The sequence below is a fragment of the Chrysemys picta genome, chromosome 4 (assembly GCF_011386835.1).
Source record: "Chrysemys picta bellii isolate R12L10 chromosome 4, ASM1138683v2, whole genome shotgun sequence".
Classification (NCBI taxonomy): Eukaryota; Metazoa; Chordata; order Testudines; family Emydidae; genus Chrysemys; species Chrysemys picta.
Genome location: NC_088794.1, coordinates 129,803,442 through 129,810,517, shown reverse-complemented (window position 1 = coordinate 129,810,517; position 7,076 = coordinate 129,803,442). Strand labels below are relative to the sequence as shown.

Below are 7,076 nucleotides of genomic sequence, written 5' to 3'. Positions count from 1 at the left end.
TGTGCAATTGGGCCTATTAGTTTGGGTTAAATGTTAACCAATATGAATATTTGGTTTTGTCTGTTTGAAAAGCTGGATATCAATGCTACTGAAGTGCAGGAGCAGAACATTCCATTTTCCCCACATGGCTCTTTCATTACATGTAGTTCATAGCTTTTCTCATGCCAGTGGAGTCATCTGGACAGTACCCATTTAAACGCTGATGTCTTACTTTGGGTGCAGGCCTTTGAGAACATTTAAGGATCCAATGAATGAGGGAGGGATTTAGGGTGTTGAATCTTGTTGTGAGAAATTATGTAACAGGTGAGAAAGAGCACTTATTAAAAGATCAATATACTGAATGATTGAATAAATAATGTTTAACATGATTCAACAGTCTATGTGGGATTTTGTAAGACGACTACCCTGTTTGCTTTTCACAAACTGATCTCATTGTTTATATAAAAGACTAAAACCACTCTTTAAATCAGATGTAGACTACTAGGCATTTATAAATTGCAGTATAATAATTATGATGCTCCAGTAAAGAAAAAATAAACATATGATTTTAGTCTAAAATATTTTTATTTAGGTTAATGAAAGCACAGCAAAAAGAAAGAACAAACAGAAAGTTTCCATGAGAAAGCAGTGTGCTTCTCTGATTTACAGGTTGAGTAAAAAACACACATTGAAAACCAGCCTGCAGAGTTATTTGCCAAATAGCAGACAAGTTTAGGACTACATTTTAAAAGTATCGTTGTTTTGGTTGACCCAATTTTGGAGAGTCCAACTTGAAATACTTTAAGGGGCCAGGTTTTTAGCAAGCACTAAGATTGTCACCTCTGAGATACAAAAAACAGAGCCATCCAGGATGATCTGGAGCCCATAAAACTGGACAGCTGGCAGTGTGTACTGAGCACCCTTACAGATTTCCCATGACAGCTACTACAACAACAACAACAAAAAGGACAATCCTGGGAAAACCTGGATGGAGAGCAACCCTAGAAAGCACAGAGCATCTACCTGGGAAAATCAAGTCTTTTTCAAGTGTCTCGAGGTGAGCACCTGGAAAATTGAAGAACCCAGAACCATGTGCCCCTTTTGAAAATTTCGGCAACATAATATAAAATATATATTTAATTTATGCAAGACGTGTGTTCTTTGAAGCACCTGTCTGGAGCAGCTTCTTCTTATTGCCTATACAGGTTACCAGGGTGCCAAGCTGTCATTACAGTACATTAGTCTGAAAATAATGCGAGAGTCACAAAATTGGGCGATTTCTTTTCATCTTGACAATTGGTGTCTAATTTGTTGGGTGACCTATCTATCAGACAGCTACCCAATAGTGAAGTGTGATGCAGCACAAAGCCAGTAGAAACAGTGACAATTTAAAAAAAATGCTGCACTGCTCTATTTTAGTCACATTTTATAATCCTGTTTTTAGTGCAAGAATTTAATTATACATATTTGCATCATTTCTTATATTCTGACATATTAATTAAGGATGCTCTAATTCAATTCCTGTGGCACTATTGGCCTAGCCTGTAAAAACATTTTACTGTTTTTGTACAAATACAAAAATGAAGAGGTAGGTAAAGGCAGCACCTCAGGTTGCTGCCTACACGCTGCCGTTCCTTCTTGTCATTGAAATAGCAGGCTAATTATTTTATAAATAATGTGATAGATTCCCCCATCTGTACAGTGCACGGTGGCACTATTGCTTAATAAAAAATACATGGGAGAACTGTATTCTCCAGGAGGTTCTTGGGCTGAAAAGTGTGTCTGTCTCTGATGGGAGATGGAGGAGTATTTGAAAAGGCTAGTTTCTAGGACCTCTGAAAATAAAGTGACTGGTGTGATGCTTCTAAGTTTTTATTATTACTTTACATGAGCTTTACCCCCTCCTTCCCTGATTTGTTACTCATTGCAAATGTTATGAAGCAGTGAACAGTAACCTAGATGTGGCTAGTTGCTAGAATCCTGCTGTAATTGCTGAGAGGAAGCATTGTCTAGTGTTTAGAGTAGGTGACTGAAAGTCCAAGCTTTTGTGCTAATCACCTAGCTCTACTTCTGACATCCTGTGATGGGGCATATTCCCCATACTGGCCCTGAGAGGGCAGAATTAGGCCAGGTGGGCCCAATCAACAATTAAGCAGTGAGCTGGGGAGAGATTTAGGCTGTTAGGGACCACTAATTGGAAGCGGGCTCAGCTGGACAGGAATAGGAGGGGCATGTATAAAACTCAGGAGCTGGGAACAGAAGGGGGAGGTAGACTGCAGTCACTTTCTGGATGATGGGAGGTGTGTTGGGACTATTGAGAGTAATTGATAGTATTCTCTGGGAAGAGGGAGTTGGGAGGATGACAACCTAGAGAGGGGGAGGAAACCAGAAAAGTAGGAGAAGGCTTAGGGGAAAAGTAGCAAGGAATAGTAGTGTAGACCTTGGCTGCTGATTAGAGGGCCCCTGAGCTGGAACCTGGAGTTAGAGGTCTGTTCCCCTACCACTGGAGGAGTGGCAAGGTCAGAGCATTGAAGTGAAGACTGCATTTTGTATAGCAGGACTGTGATACCACCCTGGAAGGGGGAACCATGTAGTGACCTGGCCGGAGGGCTGAGTCATGAAGAAGAGGCTGCAGTTCCTGGAGTGAGGTGGTCTGTAGGGCAAGAGGATGACAGGAGAGACACAGCCAGAGGAGAATGCAATGCCTGTCTGTAGCTAATTACCAGAATGACCAGGAGGAAGCTCCACTAGCAGTGAGTGGACTCTGTGACACTTCCCATGAGCCCTTAGGCAAGTCCCTTAATCTCAGTGCCTCAGTTTATTCAGCCTTCTGTGAAAGGTTTTAATAATGTAAGGCTTAATTAATAAGTGATTACAAAGTGCTCTGAGACCCTTGAACAAGAGTTACTTTAGAAGTGCCCAATACTTTGATGGTCAGAATTTTGTCCTTGAGTTCCAGTTACAATTGTCAATATTTCAGACCCCCAGATTCAAGTTCGAGGCTGACCTATTCTAACTGCCTTATTGAACATTGTTATATAGACATGTTCCTCTTCTTTTTCAGGAAGAGGCACATGCAGTTGCATACATGCAATTGTACAGTCCAATACAATACAACCAGAAATAGCTGACTGGAGTGTACAAACTGCAGATTTGAACATGTGCTAATACTGTGTGGGTCTTTGCCCCCCTCTTGTGGCTGGACCATAAGAGGTTTACAAGTCTGCTACGAGGCTAATGGATTTAGTCCTCATGCTTTTAGGTCAAAATGTTCCAGGTTCAATATCCATAGGTGAATGTTAGCAATTACTAATACGATAAGGTGACAGTATGTGGTGCATGAACAGAAGAGAAGGCACAGTTTGGCTTTTGTGCTTGGACCTCTTGTCCTGGTTTGACCATGGTGCAGGTTTTTTTTCCCTGTTCCTTTAAGCATGATGAGCAAAATGCATATGGTTACATATCCAGTAAAGCCAGTGAAGTTACACCAGGAACCAGGGGGATATCACCAACCAGTGGGGAGCTCAGAACTAGAGCTGGTCAGAAAATTTTCATCTAAGTAGTTTTCAGTTGGAAAAATGCCATTTTAATTTAATAATTTTTTTTCATGAAATCATAGGAATGTTGATGAAATTTTCCACGACAGGGAAATCCTCAGTTTCAACCAGCTCTACAAAGGACAGTGTGGACATTAAAAATAAAAATACTTGGCCAGATGTTGAAAAAACAAGGAAGGGAAAGTGAACAAAGATTCTGTAACCTGTTGAGATTGGATTGTTCTGTACTGGGGGCTGATCCAACAGCTGTAGAAGTTACTCAAACTATTTTTACACTAGCAATATCACACACCTGGTAAGTATGGCAATGGGGTCCCAAGGCTTCTGCTGCAATCCCCCATTCTCCTTTTAATTCTGAGCAGAGTACTGTGCCTAAGAATGGCACAAACAAGTAACAATCCTTTAGCTGTTCCCATTGGAAAGTCATGTACTAGTTGTGAATTATTCCCTCAAGAAATCTTAGTAATCTTGACTATTTTTGAATTTCTTAACATACTTTGATTTAAAGACTAAATTAGGCTTAAGCCAGTGATTGTGTGTCTTGAACCACTTTTGAAAATAAATGAGATGTGCTGATGCCGAAATGTTGGTAAAAGGGGATTAAGAAGACTAGGCTGCTTTCCACCCGACTGGCTTTGTGTTACTATTAAGAGGGATGGATTAATATCAGATTTCTGGTATCTGGTTCCTCACTGATATTGCTTAATTATCCAGATAAGTAATCAGAGTCCAAGCATGAGTGACAATATAAATACAAAGAACATCTTATTTTTTTCTGGGGGGAAAAAGTGTTTATTAGTTTAAGCATCATAAAGATACAATTTTAGAGTGCTCATTAAAGTTAAAATGTAAAGTAGTTTTTAGCTGCTTGGTTTTGGTTAGTCGCCCTCTGAAAAGAAAAGTAGTGGTTTATTTATTCATTAACAGGCACTGCCAAGTGTCTTATACTCCATGGCTTCCAATGACACTGGACTGCATGTTCCAGTTTTAAGTGATTTTCCCATCCAATCCCCCTCTCCAATTATTCCATATTCCTTTTTCATTCTCCATACCCCCTGTCTCAGACCCGAAGCCTCAGCATAAGAGGGTGGGCCATTGAGCTTCCCCTGGCTCACATCAGAGGCTGAAAACATCTGGACTCCCCACTCAAGCTGTGGAGAGGAGGACCATAAATTCCCAGATGACATTTGAGCCGAGGTCTTCTGCATAGACACTTTCTGTGCTTGCTGGTAATTTTATCCAGTGATACAGTGTGTGTGTGTGTGTGTGTGTGTGTGTGTGTGTGTGTGTGTGTGTTTTAATAGCCTCTTGATTCTAAGCCTAGAGAGGTGCTTGGGGCTGATGGGAGCTCTGATTATGAGTCAGCGATTTGGTATCAAAAGCTGGTTCAAGTAGAGTCTTTGGGGTTGCCTCACCATCTTTCCATCCTTGGATGGTTTTATTCATTACTAAATCTCTGTCTCAAAGTCCCACTAGTTGCCACCAGAACAAATCTAAAAAGCCCCTAGGCGTTGCTCTTGAAATAGGGCTAGCAAATCCTTCCTACTGGAAACCCTGACTATTGCATTCTTGATCTTCCTAGCCTGCCACTGGATCAGGGGATTATGCCAGAGGGAGCAAACATCTTGAGTTGTAAGATGGAGTATGGAACTTTTCTGTGTGGGTCAAGATACAAGAATTTGCTTTTCTTAAAAGGGATGAAGGATGGAAGATTCCCGGGGCTGTCCCTCCACTGTATGAGGAGGGAAGAAGAGAGAACAATCTGCACCCAGCCACCAGGATAAAAAGAAATAGCTGGTAGGAGGAAGGAGAGAGAAGGACCAATGCATTTAATAGGTAGCCAAATCTGAACATAACCTGCAACATATCAAGTCCCAGAACTGCTTTGCTCCCCGGCCTGCTCAAACTAGATGTAAACTAAATCTAAATATCAGTGCTCATGCACATTCCTAGCAGGTATATGATTAAAAAGTTGTAGTTATTTGCTTTTGCTTAGTTTAATATTCATTGTACCAGACATCAGCCAGAGTGCAGCAAACATGCATAATGTTGTTCAGCACAATCTGTATTCTTTGTACACAGGGAAAGCATTCATCTTTCACAAGCTGTATATTTCCTTTTCCTATGTTCTGAATTTCAGCTGATATGCCCATCCACTGCCATAGCTTGCTAGCCCTGCCTTACCAAATAGGTCATGCCAGTTCTAAACCAGCAGCCTAACTTTTAATTACAGTAGTAAGACATAGCTGATCCAGGGGAGGGGCAATGGGCATAGTGCAGGAAGAAGTAAGAGCCCCTCCAGAAGAATAATATAGCCAAGGATGACTCCAAACCTGAAAGGAACTGGTGACACTAACAGCCCTCTTTCTCTTCTTTCTCCCCCTCCACTAAGCAAACTGCTGAAAGCCTGAGATCAGTTGTAAAGATAAACGAGAACTGAAAGATGTGCAGCAGGTCTTGTACTTGAAAGCGCCAAAGCTTATGATTCTACATATGCCTCCCTAGCTCTAACCAGAACAGTTTCTCACATATTTCTGTGGGAGGGGAGATTATCTGACAGTGACTCAGAGTTGAGGAGGTGAGAGTCGTAATCTTTGTTCAACCACTGAACCTGCCATGGGAGGAGGACTAGCGCCAGAGGTCTCCCACCTCTCTCAGGGCAACAGTGGGTGACTCCAACCCAGTAAACCAGTTATTTACATGGTGACAACACTAGCAGTCCTTATGCACAGTGCAATAGTTATTGACAGCATACATACAGACTAATGGCTAGGCAACAGGATCATACCACAGTGTTAAGTATAAACTTACATAGATGTGTTATTGTTGAACTACTGTATCCCCTGACTATACTAATTATTTTACTTGGGGTAGGTTAGGCAAGGTGAATCCTTTATGCCCTTCTCTTTATCATATATTCCCTTCCTACAGTTGTACCACCCGCAGCTGAGTTCTTGCCAGAAAAGCATGACCTATGTATGATCAACTTGATCGGTTCTTGGATAACAAACATCCAAGAGAAACCTTGCAGTTGCAGCTGTCGTTAATCAGTGGCTTTCCATCCACTCAGTTAATATGGTCTTAGCATGATGTTAGGGACTTTTCTGTGGTGGGAGGTGATGTCTTTTGGAGGAGACATACAGTAAAACTGAGGTCCTTTGCCCACTTGTGGTCATTTAAAATTTTTTACATCACATCATTTTTACAAGATGAAGTGTCAGGTTTCAGTGGTAGCCGTGTTAGTCTGTATCAACAAAAAAACCAAGGAGTCCTTGTGGCACCTTAGAGACTAACAAATTTATTTGGGCATAAGCTTTCGTGGGCTAGAGCCCACTTCATCAGATGTATGAAGTAAAAGATACAGGAGCAGGTATAAATACATAAAAGGATGTGGGGTGCTTTACCAAGTGTTAAGTCAGTCTAATGAGATAAATCAATTAACAGCAGGATACCAAAAGAGGAGAAATAACTTTTGAAGTGGTAAGAGAGTGGCCCATTACAGACAGTTGACAAGAAGGTGTGACTAAATTGCAATTTGGA

General features: G+C 41.2%; 1 long non-coding RNA gene across 2 annotated transcripts; it reads left to right on the top strand.

Annotated features, from left to right (window-relative positions):
- The first annotated feature begins 2,228 nt into the window (after positions 1 to 2,228).
- Positions 2,229 to 6,612, top strand: LOC135982756 (uncharacterized). Of its 2 annotated transcripts, none has more exons than XR_010600305.1 (3): positions 2,229 to 2,279; positions 3,599 to 3,831; positions 5,119 to 6,611. It is a non-coding gene; the product is annotated as an uncharacterized LOC135982756 (long non-coding RNA). The 2 variants fall into 2 exon arrangements; XR_010600306.1 differs by having other exon boundaries at positions 2,258 to 2,732; positions 5,119 to 6,612.
- Positions 6,613 to 7,076: the final 464 nt, after the last annotated feature.